The sequence below is a fragment of the Typopeltis vanoorti genome, chromosome 19, assembly GCF_054136105.1.
Source record: "Typopeltis vanoorti isolate ZY-2024b chromosome 19, IOZ_Tvanoo_1.0, whole genome shotgun sequence".
Taxonomy (NCBI): Eukaryota; Metazoa; Arthropoda; class Arachnida; order Uropygi; family Thelyphonidae; genus Typopeltis; species Typopeltis vanoorti.
In genome coordinates, this window is record NC_143567.1 from 98,982,209 (window position 1) to 99,006,991 (window position 24,783).

Sequence of the window (24,783 nt, forward strand, 5' to 3'; positions counted from 1 at the left end):
TTTCCTCCTGGAAACTCGGGCTTTTCCTCCCCTAAACTCAAGAAAATCTACCGTAGAACCCACATTATTTCAGACATTAAATATATTGTGTTAGGGTTAGGGACCACGAGATGGCGGCACCTGCATAGCCGTCTCTCTTCACTGCGTACCGCTTAATTAGTGATAGCCTTGAGCCATCTATCTCTGATTGGGTACCAGTGGAGATTGAACTGCCCATCCAGTCTCCAAAAGTTAGATAGGGCTAAATGGCCTCGCCTACTCCCGTATACGGGAATAAAAAGGCGTTAGCTGATTTTTTTTAAAGAAAAGTACATAATTAATTACTTTTTGTTAGTTTATAATTATCTTTGTATTTTGTTTAATTATTAAAAATATATTGTGTTGAAATTCTTTCCGTAAAACTTATATTGTGGCTTAAACCAGTAAAATAAAATCGCCAACATAACAACACTGTGTTAAATATCTTTCTTTAAATTTAGGGGAAGAGAAAAATACTGCCAGCCTATGAATACTATTTACCCTAAAGATGGCCCTGGTTATCGAAGCGCGGTAGTTGTATATTAATACAATATTTTGCTTATGACTAGTGTTTCTTTTTTTTTATTATTATTATAAACATCTCATGGAGTTAATACATCATTTTTCGTGGATCAAAAATGCAGTTTTCTCCTATACTTAATATGACATTTGTTGAATGATAAATATCTTTTCTTTTCATAACTTTATACTGATTGTTACAATACCAATATTGGTTTATTCCAGGAAACAATTACACTTTTTTGTACCACCCTTTGATATGGCTAACCCATCCTGTCAATTCATTTGGACCTCAGAAACTCTTTAACAGGTATTGCTGGTTTTGTGCTAATTTCAATGCCCAGATTCAACATTATGTCATGATATCCATTTTTTCTATCTATTTATGCATAGATAAATGTTTGCTATTTATTCTGGATATATATCCTGAATTAAATTTATATATGAGGCGAACTGTCCTGTATAAATATCAGTTAAAAAATAAATAAAATAATTGTTTCCCTCTGTTGGCCACATTGATAGCTTGGGATTATCAGCTTTTGATGGCGCCATCTACCGAATGTTCTGAACAGTGTATTGTTGGTCATTTTAGGATGCATCTTGGTTGAATTGAGAAATTATTAGAAGATCAGAAAGTTTATAAGAGGGTGAGGAACAGCTGCTTAGATAGAGGAGTGGCACTATCTCCGAATACTGGCTTGGGGACTGTATTATTTGTAATTTTTGCACATCATAGATTAAATAAGAAATTATAGCTATTTTGTTTTAATTTCTTATGTTAGTGGAACAAGGTAGTTGATTTTATTATCAATAGATGGTAGCACGTTTCCTACAAAAATAACTTTACTGATTATTATTCTTTTAAGTTCCCTCTCAACTTTTTCTGCAATAATTTTAGTGCAATGTAACCAGATGTCGCTAGATGATTTTTGTTTCCAATGACAAATGATACTTATGCCTGTACAAAGAAGTATTTGGAAAGCACGATTAAATAGACATGAATGAGAATAGAGACATGTGTTTGCGCTTCATAATAATAGGTGTGGCGAAGGAATGCCCCAGGTTCGATTCCAGTAGAAAACTTGAGAATCTGCCATAGCCAAGTTAGCCATTTTGGGCGTGGTCAGTTTTTTTTCCGCCAGTTTATCTGGCGTTTTTCATCCTGCAAATCGGCCACGTGAACATACGCTGTTACAGTCAAAAAAATATCCCCCCCCCCCCCCTAGGCGACAGGTCGGCTGGGAGTGGTACTAAGAAGAAGTCGCATCTAAGTAACACGCGGACCCTGCATAAGAAGCGGGAATAACGCATAGTGAAAAGAAGAAGATTCTCTTCCCACTGTCTCCCAATTTCTTTGTTATTCCTGAAATAAATTATTTTGTATAATATCAACAGATCTCCCTCTCTCCTTCTTTCTCTCTCTCTTTATATATATTCCCTTTGGTAAAGCAGAAAATGCGTATTTTCAAATAATCTTGAAAATAAATTTCTCGAATATTTTCTTGGTAAATACATTCAAGAAATGATTTGATATGGTTTTTTAATTAAAGAAGGAAATCAGGTATCTCTTTCTAATTAAATTATTATTATTTTTTCAATTTATTAAATGACTTAAATATGGAAGACATATTCAACGACTTCGTTAAAAACTGAACAAATTTATTTATTTATTATGATTGTGAAATACATGTAAATTACCATCATCAGTATAATATGAGAGAAAAATGCAAAACAAAACAAAAAAAATCCTTTGCCATGACCAATGAATTTAGGTTCTTGATTATTACTTGGGAAATGAAAAACTATGCTCTTAGTGATGGAAAAATTACAAGATTACTATAATCATAATACAGCAATAGTAAATGAATAATACCGTAATATTTTTAGAATTATTGAAGCTTTAAAAAAACATGTTAATTTGATACAGCAATTGAAAAGCAATCACATTAAAGTCCCGATGCTTTAGTACAATTTTCAGTGTGATTTTGCAAGTTTGTCGGTCCATGCAAAAGAGGATGGGGGCGTGTGCTTTCTTTTTTTTTTTGTTGAACTGACTGTTTTTCACAATTTCTGTGGGTTTGATGCCTGAAAAAAAATAGCAGTAGATTTTCGGATATCATAGATTGAATAGGAAATTATGACTATTTTAAGGACAGTTGTAGATGCCTGAGTGATTGATGTAGATTTTGAGTGATGGGAACATTACTGAAGCAAAGTAGTTCGTTTGATTTTCAATAGATGGCAGCACATATCATTCTTTTATTTTTCCCTCAACTTTTTTCTGCAGATGCAGAAAAACAGAGAGAGATAAAAGCAGCTATTGTAGAAATGTTTATCAGAACGCTGCAAACGAAGATCTACAAATGGATGACATATACTAAAGACAAAAATTACGTGAAAGTATTTCTAAGCCTTGTGCTTAAATATAATTCACTCCCATTTGCAGTTAACGATAAGTTTTTTCCTTGATTTGCTGTCAAGCAAGTGATAGAAAGACATCCTGTAGTAAATTAAGGCTATAATGGAGACGGAGAAATTGTGGATGTGACGTTTTATGAACACAAGCTACAAAAGGCAGATATAGGAAATGAATTTTCCTGAAGACGTATTTAGAGTAAGTAGCTTGGTAATTCGAATCCATTGCTTTTGTTTTTAGGTTAGGTATGAGCAATGCCAGCCGTACATTTTCTCTGAAAGTAGGATGCATTACGTAGAAAGTTAGTGAATATGCTTGGTCTTCGCAATGCATCTAGTACCATTAACACTGAAAACTTTCATATATTTACGAGGGTAGTCTGAAATGTTCTCGGCCTCGACCATAGATGGCAACACGAACGGCAAGATTTTTTTTTTTTCTAAGTTGTACATCTGTCAATCATCCATGTGAAATAGCAAATCATTCTATCAAATAGTTTGATTTATACAGCTGTCGGAAGCAAAAGTGTTGTCTGTATCCCTTGAAATGGGTAAAACTGAGTATCGTTCTGTTATAAAATTTTTTGTAAAAAAAGGTTTAACGCCAAAATAAATTCATTCGAAGTTCACAAAAGTTTATGGGCACTCTTCTCCTTCGTGTTCGATAATTATGAAATGGATTGCCGAATTTAAACAGGGCCGTACCGCGCTTAAGGTGATCCACGTGAAGGACGTCCAAAAGTGTAATAACACCAAAAATCATTGATCAAGTGTACGATATGATATTGCACGACCGGCGAGTCAAAGTGCATGAAATTGCTGAGACTATAGGCATTTCAAAAGAACATGTAGGACATATTTTGCATGAAAAATTGCAAACAAAAAGCTTTGCTCAAGATGGGTGCCGCGCTTGCTCACAGCAGATGAAAAACACACACGAATGAAAATCTCTGAACACTGCTTGGAGAGTTTTAACATGAATAAAACTGATTTTATGTGTCTATTTATTACTATGAATGAGACTTCGATTCACCATTACACACCAGAATCCAAACAGCAGTCAAAACAGTGGACACAAGCCTGTTGTTCAGCGCCAAAGAAGACAAAGTCGGTTCCGTCAGCAGGAAAAGTCATGACATCAGTGTTTTGGGATGCTAAAGGCAGTTTGTTTATTAATTATATTGAAAAGGGTAAAACAATAACCGGAGACTATTATTCCGATCTTTTAACCAGACTAGATAAACAAATTCGTGAGAAAAGACTCGGTTTGCAGAAGAAAAAAATCATCTTGTATCATGACAATGCACCTTCCCACAAAAGTGTTTTGGCAGTGGGAAAATTAAGGGATCTGCACTATGGATTGTTGGAACATCCACCCTATTCTCCAGATTTGGCTCCCTCTGACGTCTATCTCTTCCCAAAACTAAAACTCTTCCTCGCTGGTCAACATTTTCTTCGAATCAAGAGGATTGCAGCTGTTGAGGAGTATTTTGCAGATCTTAATGAGAACTACTACAGGGACAGGATAATGGCGCTGAGGCATCGCTGGAATAAATGTGTTAGTCTTAAGGGAGATTATGTTGAAAAATAAAAATAATTTTGAAATTTTAAATTCGTTTTTTCATTGTTAGGCTGAGAACTTTTCAGACCATCCTCGTAATACAAGGGGTGCTCCTTTAGAAAATAAGCAAACTAGGCTATAAGCATTGATGTTAATTTAGAGGAGTAACCGGAAAATGTCAGAAAAATAATATCTAAAGTTATCCCCCTTTTTTTAAAGTACTTAATATGACCACATTGGACTGAGTATTCAGATTTAGCCTCCTTCGTTTCATGGTGAATTGAAAGTGGTGGAAATGGTGCAAGGTGTGTACGAGTATACATATTCGTATATTGCCTTTTAGATCATTTGCATGATCTCTGTTTGCGTGTCATTTGCATTATGTGTGTTTCTGGGCTGTTCTAATACTTTTGGTAACATAGTGTTTGTAACAGAGAATTTTCGTACAAATATATTTGAATGAAATGTGGTAAAATCATGTTTTTTATTTTTATAATTTTTTATATTTTTTATTTTTATACATTTAATGTGCACGGAAATCTTTAATGAGGTAGTTATTCAACGCATTGCCTTTTACGATATCTGAGCTTCTTACAAATTCATTCAAAAAAATAAAAGTGGAATTTTTCGAAGATATTGGCTGAAGGAATAAACATTCTCAAGGATATTTTAACAGTGCCTGAGTTTTCATTTATGGGATCGTTCTTTGACGTGAATTAATTCTAAGTTCTTTCTAAGCACACCAACAAGTAAGAACAATTCACAATAAAAGCTTATAACTGAGAGTAAATGGTCCTCGTTCAAAAGACTTTTACCTTAACGTGATTCAGAAGAATCAAGAAGGGATCACTTGATTCTTCTGAATCACTTGAAGAAACAATCGATCTGAGTGATCTGTATAATGCAAATGAATTCAGTAAAATTAAATTATATTTTATATAATGCTACAAATAATAATGTTTGTGAACTGTTCAGCTCTGTAGAGTAAACAAAATTATTTTCAGTTGCATGTAAATAATTGTAAATAAGAATATTTATTTTATCGTCGGGATCTCCATATATTCGTCAATTTCGACCATTCCCTTCTGTTAGAAAGACCCGGGTTCGGATCCGTGTAGGATGTGAAGAACTGTTATCAGGGCTTTTTAGTTGAAATTGAGTTAGCCGGTTTCATATAGTGGTAGCACGGTTTATTCTTCAGAAAACGAGGGTGTTTCATCCATATAACAGACCAACCTGTCAAGAGAATACACGCAGTTCACATACAAACTATAACTTAATCGCATAAGGCTAACCACTTTGTCCTATTATTTATGAATACAAAATGCGAGGATAGTTGGATGGTTATGGGCGCTTGAGGACACTTTCAAAATCGTAGAAGAAGCAGAACTGTTATCTGGAGATTCAGGGAGGAGGGTAAAATGCTGGTGGACATTTGCCATATGCCATTCGTGTTATAAATAACAATTGTTATTTTTAAATAACAATTGTTATTTATAGCACGAATTATTTTGTTAATACAAAACATTTACCAGATATGTAAGGAACCGTTCACTGCCTAAAACATTTCATTGCAAGACAAAAGATCTACAAAAAAACAAAAAAAAAAAAAACGTAGGATAATGATTGATAATTCCCAGCAGTCTTTGCAAAACTGAATTTTTGCAAAGACCACTCGATAATATTGTAGGAGTTTGAAATTACCCATTGAAGGATCTGGCAAAAATTATATTTTCGTTTTAAAAAAGAAAGACTTTTTTTTGAATCTGTAACACGACATAAAAAATTTAAAAAAGGCAGATTTATTAGGTTTGTTTACGGCATGGTTGCCGTAAGAACTGACCTTGAATCACATTGCCTTTTATAATTAAATAATTAAATTTGAATTAAAAACGCCCTCACCATTGGGAGAAGTAATTTGTATGGTTTCGACAAAAGCATCGGTAATTGTGACATAACTTGATCACATGCTCCATTTAAAGTTCCTTGTGAGATTCCACAATAATATTTTAATTTCCTGTTAGCAACAAAGTAAATTGAATGTAATCAGTTACTATGATAACTAGCAACCACGTAATAACCTTAATAAATACTGGTGAAATACTTCCGTCTGCTTTTAGTAAGAGCACATCGTAGAAAGACTATCTTTTGCTCTTTTAGTTTTGAATGATAACTATCCAAGTTTTTATGTTCATGCTGAAGCAAACTTACACCTACCCACACACATGCCCATATTTGGAAAACTGGAATTAGTTTAGTTAAAAAAGAAATGAATAAAAACTGTGGCCTCATGAATTTTACAGTAAGGTTCGTTGTTGTTAACCAGATTGGGTGTATCCAATTACAGTGCTTTGAGATTTTCTAACGAAGAGTAATTAAAGTTTTATTTTTATTTGAAAGTGATCCTTAAAAATGCCCACGGAGGCTCGATTCATGAGTATTATTGGTAAAGTCTCAAATCTAATTAAACAAGAGCCAATTATTTATGCCATCAATATAATTTCTCTACTTAATGCCGTAAGTAAAAGGACAAATCTTGTTGTATTGTGAAAGAAAGTGGTATTTTTCAGAGTAAAGTTTCTTTTAGTGGCAATTATGCTCATCATTCAGTTTGATGGCACATCACGTGATTCGCAATGGCTGCTGTTCATTGACCATATGTCAGAATTATTCAAATATTCATTAACCACGAAAGTTTTAAATATTTTAGCCAATAGAGAGAAGCTTCCTTAATATTTTATTTAAATTTAAGACTGAATTTTAGTGTTTTGTTTGGCATGCTCAGATAGCTAAGACCTATGACCACGATTAACTTCGATTGGCTACAAGTGCAGATGGAACTGTCTCCTCAGTGTCCAAAAATTCGGACTAAATTCGCCTTGTCCACTCCCTTGTAGGGAATAAAAGACGTTAGTGGATTTATTTATTTTCATACATTTCTTTTCTAGGAGTCCACACAGAATTCTTATTGTTTGTACCAGCGCCTTATATCAAATTATCGAAATAGTCTTCTATCACGAAAACTGTGCTATTTACACGCGGTCTTTGCACCACATTGTCATAATGATTAAACCCTTAAGCGTCTCATTATTTTAGTCATATGCACCCCTCCTGGTTTTCGGCGAATGTGCCCAGAACACTTTAAGTAATGGAACCGTAAGCAGCTCGAGATGTTGTGGATAGGTGCAACGAAAACTATTATTTTGAAAAACCGTTTTGTATCACACTTGAATTATCGCTCGTACAAAATACGGAATGGAAAAAGAAATAAAACTTACGTTTTTTAAAATCTTTTTATTATTTTTTCCCTTTCTTACAGAGAATAACGTTTAGAAATGTTTTCGATGCTTTGGTGAATTTCGGTGGCAGCTGGTTCGTATCTTGAAGGAACACATCAAGAGAGTTGCATGAAAAGTTTTAGCCAGCAATTTGTTAAGAGTACCTATTTTGTATTCTTCAAATTATAAAATCAATAAAAACATGTTCGAATGAAACAACCAATTCTTAATGACTTGCCCATATGCTTCATACACGATAAAAATTTTAAAGGTGCTAAGAAAATATTCAGTCATAATTTTGCAAATACATATTGTATCATAATACTCTTTAGTTTTGTTGCAACAGGAAGATAATATAAATTAAATTAAAAAAAACCTAACTTTATCATTTGCCGACTTTTAAAGAAAAAAAGAAGGCTAAGTAGTTGGATTTGAACAATTTTTGATGAAAAAGAATGTATCCAATTTCATGAAGTTAAAACCTATTTTGTCGACGGAGTATTGTCACGAAGTTTTCAACAAATTCTTTGGGAAGAAATGGCGAAGCCGTGTCGCTAATAAACTATCAGTTTACGTTACTTTTAAAGAAAAGCTTCATCTTTCAGCGTGCTGTATTCTTAACATGCTTTGTTACTTGTGGAAGTCATTTCAAGGAACACTGCGTGAAAGGTTATCATGTTTCCAGATTACTTGTGTTGTTTCTTCTTTTCCCAAGTAACACTGAAATTAATGATTTCGCATTTAGCACATGTACTGATGTTACAAAATATAGTGCAGTGAAGGCTTATTTGCATTTCATTATTGCTATACTGTAAAAACTCGATGTAGCTTAAAAATACCAAAGCGCTTTACATCGATTTTTACAGAGGTCAAGTCTCATGAGAACTGTAAATAACCTTGTTTGTTTCTATGAATATTTTGCTAAATATTAATGCAGTTAACCCTATGGGTAATGACTGTATTTACTGTTTTAACGTCAAAAAAAGAGCAATACTTTGCCATTGGAACTTTGTATATAGCTATGTATAAGAGCACAAGAAAGTTGCTTACAGTTATGTGTATGAGAAAGTTGTTTGTGAGCTCTGCTCATGAACACCTTCAAAGCTACTTTTAGAGAGGTTTCCACTGCCCGACAAGACAAGGAAAATATCGAAGAGGTCCGCTAGTTTTAGAGAAGTTTCTGCTGCCCGGCAAAATACGATCAAGAGTGCACGGGGGAGGACAAAGAGCGGGTCGAACTTAAAAGAAGATGAAAGAGTCATGCCGAATTTTTCGGGGTTTGCTACCCTTAGTGCAAGGGCCCGAGATCGCAAAATAAAAGAGAACTGAGCAGAACATCAAGAGGTAGTCTCCAACAGAGAAGTGTAGGCAGTCTCCGGAAGAGAACGTGGGCAGTTTTCGGCAGAGAAAGGGGAGAAGCAGTCAGAATCACAGCAGGGGACAGTCGGAACCAGAGGAGGTAGGAACCAGATCAGTGGCAGCAGAGAAAGATGACAGGCAAGGCACAGTTTCGAAGCAGGAGAGTCCAGGTCCAGTTACCGATAGAGGAGAGCCGAGATCCAAGTGCCGAGAGAGCAAATGCTGTTACCGAAGAGAGCCAGAGCCAGTAGGTGGCAGTATCGGTCATCAGCGGTCGGCAGTTAGAGATAGAAGTTCTTGAAGTAGGATTTAGAGGAGAATTTGCCCGTATGCTGAAACTCAGTGGTGCACCCAGGGAGGGAGACAAGGGGCCCTGCCCCCCAAAAGAAAAAGTTAAAAAACACTAGAAAATTTTCCAAAATACTTTTCCTAATTAAAATTCATTTTTTATTTATGTTGTGTCATGTCTTCTATTTCTATACTACTTATGAATTAGGGGTCACATAAGGTGAGCGAACCCTATAGCAGTGTTTCTCAGCCTATGATCTGTGACGATGGGACAGGTGGTCCACAGGCTTAAATTAACTAAATAAATCTATATATTTTAATTATCCAAACAAAACAAATTAAAATTTAATAAGTAAGTAAAATTATTAAAATAAAATGAATACTTAAAAAAAATATCTGCAGAATGTTCATGGAATGAACATTCTGCCCTTATTTTAATTTGTAGAATGACGAGTAATAAAAGAGGGGTGAAGTGAAAAACAATATGGTTTTATTGCTTCCACCTTTCCTTGCTGTTTTGTCAGATTTGAATTGAACATATGTTGTCCACATCACCACATTTCAACCATTTGCTTGTTGCTTATTGATTTTTATTGTTGAAGGTTTTCCTCCTTCAACCAAGGCTCAATATTCTTCAGAAGTGCTAAGTAATACTTAGACAAAATGTGTTGTGACAATTGAGTTGAAATGCTAACTCTCTTCAACCGAATTCCAATAATATGTGAAACTGCCATAAGAGCATTCATTATATATATATATATATATATACACTGTATATACCTTAGTTTTAATACGTTTACGAATTTTAACACTTTCGGTTGAATTTTATTGCTGCCGAGCGAACTCACACAATCGAATTAATAACAATAATTTTTAGTTAGATACTGAATTTGCTGGTGCAGCATATGGTTTTGCTTGAGTCTATATAAACAGCATAGCTTATGTATGAGGGAACATGTGATTTATTAATTAGTGTCGTTTTTATCCCAGTTGTCTCTAATTACATTATTTGTTGAGAAATATATCACACAGACTGCTTATACCTTATTCACTGACATAAAAAAAGTACTTGTTTTTCTTGCCTCTGCAATATAGTGGCTATTGGGGGAGGGCGTGTTGTTTGTTGTTTACCGCGGGAGCAAGTTACTATCCCTGCTCTGAATGTCTTTCAGCTTTTTTTCATTTGTGAGGTATATGCGAAACTTTTTAATTTTTTTTTCGAAAAGTGAAATCAGTGGTGAGAGTTATATGCGAGTATGTACTGTATTTCTATTACGGATAAGTGCATTGGTACCTTCTTTAACTGGAAGAATATCTCGGATGACAGTGATAATACAAAATGAGTTTGTAATGACAGTTTGTGTGTAGTTTCTGAACAGAAAGAGGTCTGTAAAGAATCCACAGAAACACAGAATTCCCATCAGTTGCAATGCGATAATATCATTTTTTTTTTCATTTTTATTTCTTAAGCCAGTAGGTTTCCTTCTCGTTTAACGATAATGTTAACATTTTGTTTAGCAATTCTTTTGTGAATAATCTGTATGTAGTGGATAAATATATCATTAAAATCTAGACAAATGTTATTTCTTTAGGACGCAACTTTCTCTGTTTGTTCCTCATTCTGTTATTTGCTGAATTAAATTTACTTATTCATTTATTTATTCTTATGGCAAAAGCAGCTACAGTCAACATTCAGACCAGAAAGCAATCCAGGGCCTCATCTGTCACCGCGTGGATGTCCTGGAGGCCACCACCCTGAAATTTCCCTGGTTAGTTCTGATCCTGTTGATAGATGACCAAATCTTCCTAGGAAGAGTAAAACCAGGCTGCAGAGAACAAGGATTTTCAACCGGGAAATCTGTTGGAAGATTCTCTCCACATGTCGGATGTTGATGGTAAGGAAGCTGAAGACAGTTCATCCAAACACCAGATAGGGACTCGTGATTTTAGGTGAATATTAAGTGGATTTATGAGAGTCTGGTGCAGGGTCAGGAGAGGGTTGCTCATTACTTTATTAAATTCTTTAATCGAGACTTGTCTTCTCCGTATATTTGGTGGAAGCAATGTTAGATAGGACAGGAAGCCAGCGGAGAGGGGTGCTTCTCAGTGTCCCAATAATTGTCCCCGTTGTAGAGACTTGTTGGGTGCCCATAATGATAGTGTGTGCACTTCTTTCAAAGACGGGGGAACAGTATTCTGCTGCAGAGAATGCGAGGGCTAGTGCACACGACCTTAGGACTTCTGCACCACAACCCCAGGTTGTCCCAGCAAGCCGTGAGATGATATTTTTCGTTTTACCTTTGTTGGACAGGTTTGTGATATGTCTTTTATAGGTTAGGCGTCTGTCCAGGCTCACTCCAAGGTGTTTCGGGTGAGGCTCGTGTTCTACCTTCTTGCTGCAGACAGAGAGGTTGAGGTGTCGATTTGTCTCTGCATTGTTCAGGTGGAATGCTGTGGACAGTTTTTGTTGGATTTGGTTTCTGGTACTGCTGCTTGAAGTATACCTCCAGGATGTTCAGGTCTGTTCAAGGTTGTTTCCAGGTTCATGTTTTACGCGTACATTTGTGGAGGTCCGCAACTCTCGGTTAGATGGATCAACATGAACTCATCGAGATATAGAAGTTCCATTTAAAGTAACTAATGCATGCATTGCCTTAGCGACATTGTGATTATCTGATAACCTGAGCATCAATGTTTCCTCCTGACTTCTAGAAGACTTAAGAAGTTTATTGAACAATCAGATTTCCTACGAATTAGAGGGCTTCAATCGAATCTAGATTTGTTAAAGCAAAATATATATATATATATATATATATATATATATATATATATATAAAGAAGTTATTCAACAGCATGTCGAAAACATCGAAATTATTTTAATGAAAATGATTGGGCAAAGAAGCTTCTCAACTACAAAAAAGAAAAAAAAAAACATTTACGACTAAAAAAAATGAATCTAATATTGCGTTTCAAAAGTAAAGGAACAAAGGGCAGTGTCGGTTTCAGTGATTAATAAATCACTATTGACAATGAGATTTAAATTTTAAACTAGCAAACGGAATGACAATAATATGAAAGAAATAACGCGAGAACGATCATGAAAGATTTTTCAATATTATTCGTTTTTCTGAATAGTGACGTCATCTAATTGTTTAAATCCGGATTATTGTTCTTCAGACTATAAAAAGCCTTATGCGTTCTACTTCATTTCAGATGAAGTTTTTGGATCTGTCGGCTTCTTCTCTTTTTGATTCCACGAAACGCAGAACTATGTTCATGTGAAGTAGTGTTTCTCTATAAAGGTTTTTCGAAAATGACGCTGTAGTTACAAAAGGCATTCAGGGATTAACAATGTAACCTCTTTCATCACGGAAGTGGTTGGCTGCAGCCAGTCTTAAACAGGATGACTGCATTTGTCATTGCGGGGAATCGAATCTCTAGAATCTTCAAGAAAGCATTAACCATCAGTCAATGCGATGAGCCATGTCTGTTTACATATGAAGAAAGATTCTCTTTTCCGGGGGGCAGTTTCGAGGTGAGGCGCACTAATGTAGCCTACTATACCTGGGAATGCTAATATGAAAGAAGTGTACATCAATGCTGTAGTGCTATATTCGGAAATTTTAGAATAGGTGTGTGACATAGCATATCATGTTGTATAATAGCTGGAATAGTACTAATAGGAGAGGATATCTCTGATGTTTTCAAATGTGTTCAATCGAAGGCTCCGTGTATCGTAACGTATAATATATTATATTATATTATCGTATAATAATATGATAATCACGTGAACTTGAGGTGTGGTGTGGTGGGATTATTATTAAGCATTTAAAATAAAATGACATCAACAGAAATAGTATTGCGTACTCAATTTGAATGAATTAATGAAACGAATGTGATACAGTTTTTCTTATTAGCATGTAAAGTTAAATTGATGGAAAACAAATATACATTACATGAAGGTCATTCATTTCTTCTTTTCTACTGGATAGAGAGACAGAGTAGCTGATGTTATTCTGATAGCATCCAAACAGAAATCATTCTATTATCATAAAGACTTCATCTGTGCTACAGCTGGATATTCATGAAAAGATCGGACATATGAATCTCATTTATTCCTTTCTAATGAAGGTAAATTTATTGGTTTCGTACGGAGGGCTACAGGGATAAGAAGGGTTCGTTTTCAAGAAACACCCTTTCAGGATATTTCCTGAAACCGGTTAATTCTCTATGACGTAATTGAGAAAGCCTGATGGATTTTCCATGTAAACCATATTCTGTGATTTATGTTCTGTGTTTTGTGCCTACCCTTATTACAGAAATTTTAATTAAAGGAATATTAATTTTTTTATTTAATTAAAATTAATTTCCTTTAAAATTAAAGGAATACGCAGCATTCCTTTTATCTGATGCATTTTTAAGATGATTAGAATTTTTCATTAGTTAAGGTTAAGAAACGAAAGATAAAGCTAATCTTATAGGTCTGCACTTCGGTGAAGTGAATCCTGAAGGCATTCACTCCGTAGATTTGCATTAGATATCCAATGTATTATATTGGTGGAATTAGGCTAGAAGAAACTGAAGAGGATAGAGAACTTGGAGTGTAAGTAGATAGGAATTTGAAGTGCAAAGGAGAATGTTGAAAATGATATCAGAATTGTGGAATACTGATTATGAAGACAGATTGAGAATTTGTAGACTGCAGACACTTGCAAACAGAGTAAGAGGGGTGATATGATTAAGACATACAAACTTCTGAAAGGGTCATACAGGATTTCAATTGATGGAATTTTTCAATCTATGGAGGGTGGGTAAAGGACAAGAGGGCATCCTTGGAAAGAATGAAAGCTGCTAAGAAGGGGAGATTGGAATGGATTGCCATTGGATGTTTTGATTTCAAGTAGTGTGAATAAATTTAAAAATGAGTATGATAGGGTGTGCGTGTATTATGTGGCTTCCCTCGATGAGTCCCTAACTGGAGTTCTCTCCAAATAATAATTTTTTTTTATATGATAATATTTTTATTGATCTGTTAAAATATTTTCACATACAATAAACATCTTGAGTGACATTGCAACTTATAATTTTACACAATTCAGCACATAGTGCTACATTTTCTACATTGGATTTCAATTAAAAGTATTTTTAATTGAAATCCATTTACATGTATTTCATTTACAACATACGTTCTTCTAATATTAACAATAAAGATTATACAGAATTTTTGAATATAGAATATAGATAATAATAATTTTTTTTTCATCATCATCATCATCATCATCATCATCATACGTATCAAGGATTTAGGCCTAGCATGGCCTGTTCCGGCCTTAGAAGTCATCGTTGAATCGTTTAAGAGGACGTCCTGGTTTTCTTTTTCCTAATGGCTTGTACTTTAAGGCTTGTTTTGGTAATCTTTCTGTTTTCATTCTTTGAACGTGTTCCACCCATTTATGTTTATATTTTTTAATTTTTTCTATTACTGGTTCTTTCATAATATCTTCGTTTCTTTTGTGATCAAATAGGGTATACTTTGCAGTTTTTCTCATAAACTTCATTTTTGCTGTTGTTAATCTTTGTTTATCTTTTTGTTTTATTGTCCAGATTTAGCTTCCATACATTAAGACCGGTAAGGCTGATGTATTGTATACTTTTAGCCTGGTTTGTTTTTGAACTAGGTTTGGTTTAAATATAGAGTTAATTACGCCTGTTATTTTTAAATATTTTGCAATTTTTACGTTTATATCTTTTTTATTTTCATACATCCTAGGTAGTTAAATGAATTCACCTGTTCTAAGATCTCGTTATCTATTAGCTTATTTTTTTTAATATTTAATATATTTTATTGATTGCTAAAATATTTATACATACAATAAACATCTTGTGTGATATTGCATTTTATAATTTTTCAGAGTTCAGCACTAAGTGCTGCAATTCCTACATTGGATTTCAATTAAATTTTTTAATAATACTTTTTTGCCTTTATATTATGTATTTACAACACATGTTCTTCTAATATTGATAATGAAGATTCTATAGAATTTTTTGTATAATTTTTTATTTTTTATTTTATTTTTATTATTTTTTTTTAAGTTTGAGTAAGGATGATTATACAAATTTCTGCATTTGCTTATAAGGATTACTTGTAGATGAATGAGGCAAGTTAATCCCACCTACTTCGAAGATTGGGTTAGCTTTTATGAAGAGAGTGGGATTTAGCCTGCACTGTTTGTGTTGTTGCTACTGTTTATGTATGGGATGTAGGCATTGGATGGTAGTGATTTGTGATGTGTATATTAGTGTTAATGGTTTCTTAACTTTGCTGGTATATTTTCCAGAGTTTGTTTTTTAATGTTCTGTAGTTATCTACGTGTTTTAACTTTCTTGGTAGGTTGTTGAGTTGCGTGAGTATCTGATGTGATCTCACAAAAGAACCGTATGAGTTGTTGAAGGGTGTGGGGATGTAGAGAGTTGTTGAAGGTCATGTTATACGATATGTGTCTCTGTTGTTTCGATAGATGATGTTGAAGTAATTACTTGTTAATGTCATGTAGTGTTTCAGGTTTTTAATACTCGGAATTCTGTGTATCGCCATGTGCTTGTCGGATATTGGTTGTTGCGTGTAAGGTGTCCAGATCACTGTTGACACGATTTTCCTGTGTAGTGTTTCTAATTTTGTTAGGTGACTCTTTGATGTATTTGTATAGACTGTTATTCCGTATCTGAGGAGGGATTCGCAGACACCGTGATATAGAAGTTTTTTATGTTGGGTGGAATAATGTCTTTAACTTGGAAGAGTATTGCTTCGATGATCCGGAGTTTGGTGTGTAGGTATTCTATATGTTTTGTCCATTTAAGGTGGGAATCTATATAGAGACCGAGGTGTTTTGCGTGTGTTACCTTATAATAATAATAATAATAATAATAATAATAATAATAATAATAATAATAATAATAATAAATACCAAAAATTAACTTTTCTTTGCAGTTCTAGCACAATATGTATGAAAATTGGAAAACTCTTTGTGTATATTTTCTGCCTGAGAACTGCTTTTCTTAGCATGTTTTAAAACTGATTAATTGTGGAAAATTAATTAGATTTTCCAAAAGTTCTAATCTGTAATAACGCTAATCTTGTAACTCACCGTTCTCCTTTTTTAACAGTGTCCCTTCTGATTGTTATATTGAAAAAACTGTATTTCCGTTTTTTGTTCTGCATTCAGAAGTTACTCAGAGAATTTAGATATTTCTTAAGAGATTAGCCTTTATTTTTTATTCTAGTAAATTCACCTTTATGTAATTTTATTTTATCTTTACTCCTTTTAAATGAAGAAATATGTCTGAAAGAAATATTATCTTTGCAGATAATTCTTCCTTTTCACTGCCTGAACATGCCATTAATGGCTGTCTTTATTACCAGCCCAATAAATCCAAATATTCTCTTTCTTTGTAGTGAACCTCATATGGTAGGCAATCTCCAAGCTCAGGTAGGCATCACCACACTCCACAATATCATCCACATGGCAGTATAGCTGATCTCCTACCGTTTTTATCTGCAATTCATATGTGCCATTAGTAAGCTACCAAATACCTTTATATCCTCCATGAGAATGCTCTTGCACCACACATATTTCATCCCTCTAAATACATAATATACTGTTAACGAAAGTTATGTATTGTCTGCAAGTTTTATTGAGGTTACATTAAGGAATTCAAGAAACACATTCCCCCTTTATATCCGGAAGCTTCTTGTCTTCTACATATAAACCGGTGGTTGAGGCTTATGGGAGGATTGCGTTTCCAAATTCCCTTAGGCCACAAACGTCGATGATCAGTTCACCATAAAATACCATACCGTACAGTTCATCTTGTTAAGGAACCCATTTGGTTTTGTTCGTAGAGTGAGCACAATACTCAAATCTTGGTCATTCTCTCACTAAATCAGCCACTGTAATATTCATACTCCTACATTCTTCGCTGTACTCAGACTGATAACTTTAGTATTCCTGACTTTGTCCTCTTACTAAACTGTACCCGCATGACGGAGTTTAGGTTGATTCCAGATATTGTACTTAGAGAAGTGATTCTGTGGAATACAGTATTTGCCGGGAGCATACGCAATAAGGTGTTACGGTATTTCTGATGACACAGATGAAATGCACCTAAACAAGGTAGGAGATCAGGACCGGATGAATATCTAATGCATTTCATTGAGAAATCAAGGAGCGATATAATTACCAAAAGCACACAATTTACAACTGGTTGCTGCTATCCGCCATTATTGAACGCAATAGAATTAGAGAACCCATGAGGATATTTCTTCTTTACCATCCGTTGAATGACCTCCCCTTATTCCGTCTAACACACGAAAAATCTTCAACATGTCGTATCAGGCTGAAGCATCTTTGGGAGATTATCATAGTATGCCAATGTGGCTACTTCCCAAGTAATTTACGACACATTTTTGTGTAATAGAATTCATTTGTATGCTTGTAATAAATTTATGTCCACTTTTTGTTTTAGGCATGAAAAAACTCTTTCCTAAAATGGTAATTTGAATTATTCTTGATTCAACCTTGAATCGATTATTCTTGAATCCTGACTTTTGACAGGATTCATGACTCCTTTGATTAAAGGTTATGAACTGAATGTAAAGTCTGTTATAAGCTATGTGGGGTTGGATTCAAATTGAGTAGTTTGAAATGGGTTCATGTTTATGTTCATTTACTTGGAAATTGTTGTGGAAAAATTATTCTCTTTCTTCCTTTATTAAGGTAGATTACCCTTGCTCATTTTCGGAACTTAAATATGAAATACTGTAACAGTCGATTATCAGGCCAGACTGTTAATTATTTCCGAATGTTTCGAATGATTTCAACATTTCTTGGTACAGCATGATAGCATCATTATACATTTGTTAATGACGTAAATCACACTAAAATTGGTAGAATATTGATTAAAAGAAAAGAAATATTTTTTTTTTTGCTATTACTTATCGTATGAAGTGATTTATTTATAAAAATGTATTAAGTTTCTGGACGTTTGGTCTAAATGTAATGATAAAAAACTTAGTACACTTATGTTAAATGAATACACTTGTCATTAAACTAAGGAAAACTGCAAAGCAGAATATGAGAACAAAACAATAATTCTCTTGTTTTATGATTTCTATCTGTGAGGTTGAAAACTTCAAAATGCTTAACATAAGTGGTTAGATTGTACAAAATTGTGTGCGTGTGTGTATGTTTCTGCCATCCTAGCTGTACTGCAGATTTTCCAGCCAAAGCGATTTTTTCAAATACACGTCGTCAGTTTCTACTTGTCATCTGCAGTCGTATGCTCTATCACTACGTATATAATACACTCACACAGCATACAATACCATTTTCCAGTCCTACATTTGTAGCATTCTCAGATACAAGAGGAACATTAGACCATCTCGCCAATCTCATATTCTGTTTCTTCTCAATGGTCTTTTATCAACTCATATTGTTTTCTTATGTGATACCTTCTTATTTATTAAAATTTTCACCCCTGAATGCTATTAAAATTTATGCACAGATCTTTGTTTTTGTAGTTTTATCGTTCTGCATTTGCATAATAATTCATATGATGGTTATTTTTAGAAGAAATGCCTCACGTAGAACCTATACGGTATGAGATATTTTAACTAATTATTTGTTGTTGTTTATACGTGAGATAAAAGATTATAAAACTAGTTACTTTGTGTCCTGTCACAGACTCAATGAATCAAGCGAAATACCGTAAGCTGATTCTCTGTAAAAAGAAAACAAAAATATTAAAAATAGATTCTAAAGTCAAGTATATATAATAGGAAAAAAAAAATATATATATAAACATTACCAAAACAAGCCTTAAAGTACAAGCCATTAGGAAAAAGAAAACCAGGACGTCCTCTTAAACGATTCAAATATGACTTCTAAGGCCGGAACAGGCCATGCTAGGCTTAAATCCTTGATACGCATGATGATGATATTATTGCAAAATGCGTTATAGTTTGTTGAATAATTTTTTCTACTGATCATTTTTCTGATTGCTGAGGGTATCTCTGATGTTTTCAGATGTGTTCAATCGACGGCTGCGTATATCGTAACTCACGTACGATAATCACATGATCGGAGGTGTGGTGTGGTGGGATTATTATTAGGCATTTAAATAAAAGCATATGAACGGAAATAGCATTGAGTATTTAATCTGAACGGTTAATCTGAATGAAAGCATTTAACGATTAGAATCTTAATGAACCTGATTGTTATAATTTGCAATTTTACTTAATCTAGAGATACATAGATAAAAAGATAGATTTTTGTTTATTCATCTTGATTAAATATAAGGAAGATAGGCAACAAAAAGGATTATTAAAAGAATATATATTACCAAAAAAAGGATTTTCTTTTTAGATATACAATTGAAAGGAGGCAAACGATACATTAGCGGTAGACAGGATTTGTCTTTATTGTAACAGTCAATATCACATTACAGTTCAATATCACTTTTAGTTATTTTTCAGATGAAGTGTTTCTGGATTGCGGAAACTTCAGATGAAGTTTCCGCAATCCAGACAGAGTACCAGTTGGATTCCACTTCTCTGTAAATTTTGCGACCGTTCTTGTGTGCTTAAGGTAGTAACTGTAAATAACGGCCTTCGAGCAGATGAAGAGGAAATTGCACATTCTGTGTTTGTTCTCTTCTGTATGGACTAAATTCCAGTAGTCTTCTTGGCTGCCTGCGTTAGTTACAGGTGTAGAGGCTGTATTCAGGGGGTAGGTGATCAGCGCTTTGTTTGCAGGACAGGTTATATATGTGTGTGTGTTCCAAGGTGCCTGAAACTTCGCGGAATAGACACTCTGATCCGGTTGTCATAGCTGAAATTTGTGGAGCTTAGTAGGAGTTGGCGAGATGTTATGCCATAACCTCCACTGTATGTCGGAATCTGATTTGGAACACCTCGATTTATATGAAAGATCCCACTGAAAATTCGGTGGCATGTGCAGCTTAGTAAATGAGAGGGTTAAGAATGAATATACGAAGGGCGAAGTTGGAGGCACTGATATGAGGAAGTGGTATATTTTCTTGTAGTTGGAGGGAAGAATTGGAAGTGAGGCTTCAGATGTTACAAGATGAAATATCGGCTCCGAGCAGTTTCTATAAGGAATATGGATTCCCTGAGGTGTAGCGATTTCTGGATAGGCTTTTATAACAACAGCTTGCATCTGTTGATATCGCTTTTCAGTTTTTGGGTTCTTAATTGGTAGGTTTGTGAATGGTTTCCAATTTATGGTCTGGGTCAGGAGGTCCATATGATTCTTATTCCTGCCCAGTTCCATGTAGGGAAAAAAAAGGATTCACCAGTTGTGAGACTTGTTATGTTTCTGTTCGAAAATAGTGGTTCCGTAAGTACAGCTGACTCTGTTGATCTTGTAAGTGTGTGAAGAAATTCTGTGTTTTTCCACCGCTGTAGATCATCTCTGTAAAAATGAGGTAGTTTAGGAGGAGATGGTTCAGAACTGGCCATTCGGAGGATTGTAGAAAGTGTAAGACCTCTGGTGGATGATTTCATGATGTAATCGAAGGCGGTTACATAAGTATGATTGCACTGAAGTGTCTTTGGGAGGAAGATTATAATGAAAGATCTAATCTTGTTTTCGATGGAAATCAGGCCTTAACCTCCCTCACTGAGTGGCGTGCAGAGTTTAGGGTATGTTGTCCAGTTAGTATTGTTCCAGGCAAAACGTTTGATTGTCTTTTGAATGTGATGGAGAAATTCTTCAGGGGGTGTAAATAATTTTAGGGTATGCCATAACGCACTCGCAGTCATCTGGTTAACTATTAGTACTCTTCCTCTAAGTGAAGACATGGAAAGAATGCTGTTACATTTACCTAGCACCTGTTTAAAATGGTTGTGCAGCTGTGTCCAGTTCAGTGTGGTATATATTTTGGTGTTGCCAAGGTGCACACCTAAGTATCTTTGTCCTTTGCTTGACCAGGGGCACATTCGATCGGATAATCATTTCTAGCCTTCCATCTGCCGGACCACAAGCCAGTGGTGTTTGCAGAGTTTAATTTGGCTCCTGAGACTTGTGCATTTAGTCTGTGTGCTTCCTTAATTACTGTCATTTCTTCTTCATTTTGGACTATTACAGTGACGTCATCGGCATATGCTGATAGGGTTATTTTTTGATGTGGCTATATTATGCTGGTTCGTTTGGAGATGGTGTCACGTACTCTTTTTAAGAAGGGTTCTATGGCCAGTGTGTATAATTGTCCAGAGAGGACATCTTTGCTTGATCCCTCGAGAGTACGACAATGTACGAGTGAGCCTGTTGTTGATTTTAAACAGAAGTGTGCATCTCTGTATAGCAGTTGCACTGTTTCAATGATGAGAGGACCACAGCCAAATGCTTTTAGGACTTCATAAAGGTACCCGTTCTCTACCCTGTCGAAAGCCTTCTCTTTATCAAGGCTGGTGAGTGCTAGGTTTTCATGTTAGCTGTTTGCGATGTCGATGAGATCTCTTATTAAATGGAGGTTATCATGTATTGATCTTCCTAGGACAGAGTACGTTTGATGCTAGCCAATAACTTCAGGCAGTGTTGGCTTTATTCGGTTTGCTATAACTTTGGAAATGATTTTACACTCGGTATTAATTAGATTAGGAAGATTGGACGCCAGTTTCGGATATCCGTGTAGTCTCCCTTCTTTGGTATCAATCGTGATACTGAGGTCGTGACGGATTGTGGGAGCCCATTGAGGTAGGCTTCTTGCAGTGTTTTGAGGAGAAGTGGTATCAGTTGATTCCAGACGCCTTGGAAAAACTCTGACGTCAGACCCATCAAGATTGGCAGATTTGTTCTTTGGCAAAGATGTGCATGCAGTTTTCAGTTCATCTAGCCTGATTTCGTTTATCAAGTTCATCTAGCCTGAAACAAAAAAAGATCTCAGCAACAGATCGGAACCACTTACAGGTGGTTCCGATCTGTTGCACAGATCATTTTTGTTTCTTTCAGTATTTCGTGAATGGCATGATGGAATGCTTCTGTAGAGCTGTATGCATTCGTGTAGTATTGTATTTAGGATTTCAGAAGTGTTTTACTTGGATCTTCTTCTGTGATGTTGCCATCTTGAAGTCTGATAGCAGAGATGGAGTTTGTTATGTGGTATTTTTTTTCCAAGGAGAAAAAATATTTTGTGGGGGCATCTGAAAGATTTATTTGTGTATGCCGAGATCTAAGTAGGGCACCTTTTGCCGATAATTCTGCCTGTCGTTGCATGGTTTGGAAGGCTGAATGATATTCAGGGCTTTCTTCTGGGAGATACTTGAGCTATTCTTCAAGTTGTCAAATTCTAATGTTCCTTTGTTGATTTTTCTGGTGACTGTAGATCTGCATAAAGGATTTTATTTGTGGTTTTAGGTGGGGCCACCATGTTTTCATTGGTTCTGTATCCACTTTCAAGTGAGTCAGGTTGGTCATTAAAGCCTGAATGGTTATTATGTAATCTGTATCTTTCAGGAGGGTATTGTTAAAGACCCAATAGGCACTTCCTGATTTGGATGCTTCCAAAGATAATGAAAGTTGCAGCTTGAAGAAGCAATGATCTGAGATGTAGAAAGGAATGTGTGAGATGTTTCTAACTAGATGAACAGTGTGTTTAGAAATGTAACATGTGTCCAGTCGTGCTCGGTAGAGTGGCTTATAAGTTGCTGTGATTGCTGGTCTCCATATGTATGACTTCTTATCTGGATGTTGATGCCGAAACACATCGATGAGCTCGTTATCGTTTACCAGTGTTTGAAGTTTGTTTATTAATTGCCAATGATGATCTGCACATTGAAGTGTGTCGTTTTCTTGGTCAACACTGCAATCAAAGTCTCCAGCTATTATGATATGTTCTTGGTGAATACTAGAACGATGGTTTGAATGAAATCCAAGATTTGTTTTGCCAGAGCATCCTTTTCTGGTATGTAGATGCCTCTCCATGATAATGTTGTTGGATTGCAGAGTGTTGTAGGTCATAAGGCCACTCTGCACATTCTGGATAAATTGGATGAGGAGTTGAAGTTTGTTTCTTCGAGATGTATTATATCTATACGATATTTTCTTATCTGGTCAAGGACTATTCTGTTGCGTAAAGCAGAGTCACATTCACTTGCATTGAGAGAAAAAAGCTCAACGACATTATGTTTATGAAAGTTTGATTGTAAGCTTAATCTAATATTGGTCCTGGTATTGTGTTTGTAGCCAATTAATTAGGTAGTAGATTTGCTAACTCCTGTTAACCTCTGCTCTGCTCTTTTTACATTTCAGTTTCGAGTGTAGGTCTTGAAGTTGAGATATTAGTAACAGGATTCTTGTGTTGTATTTAAGGGCTATAAATAATTTGTGAGGAGAGCCTCGCACTTTCTATATGAAGGATGACAGTTGCGTCATGGTTAGGGGATCCTCAGTGTGGGGAAGTTCCCCCTCATCTTCTTCTTCTTCTTCTTCTTCTAAGTAGTCATGTGGAAGTACAGTTTCCTCATCGACTGGGAACTCTGTTTCTCCTTGGCTGGCTGCAGGTGATGGAAGGCTATTTCGAGTAGTTTCTTCTATTGGATGAGGTTTTGAATTAGTGGGAGGCTGGTTTGGTGATTCTGGTTGTTGTGTCCTGGGATTTCGTTTAATTAGTTCGTCCTGGTCATCTCTGTTGGGAGGATCCATGTTTTCGTGCTGTGAGACTTCGTTATTAGAGCATTGGATCTCATTACTCAGCAGGCGTTCAAGAGGATGTGAACCTTATCTTTTCCAGTTCGGAATTTTCTTGGCTCTGAAATTCGTGATGGGAATAGAATGTTTGGTTTACTTTTTCCTATGATTTGATTTTCTTCGTGTAGGATGTTTTTCTGTTGAACTGGTTTGATATTCTTGTCTGGGGGGTTGGTTGATGAATTGTTGGCAATATAGAGACATTATTTCCTAATGTGACCCTCTTCATGATAGAAGAAGGACTCTGATAAATAAGATAAGTAGAAAGTGTAGGTGATTCCATTTATGTCCGTGGTGATTAATTTTGGCAGGACGTCGTTCTTTGGAAAATGCATTAATGCTGTCTTTCAGAAGATTTTAACATGGGCAAATTCGGGCTCTTCGTAGGTGCTAACAATTTGCGTATTTTTCCTGTGACAGAACTGTATCTTGATAAAATGAATCTGATGAGCTGATGAGGAATTTCAAGGGAAACGTTTGATACCGTTACTTTTGTTGTGGAGAGTGCTATTGGCGATACTTCGAAGTGATAATCGCGGATATCGATGCCTTTTTGCAGTGCCGTTTGTGCCCCATGAGA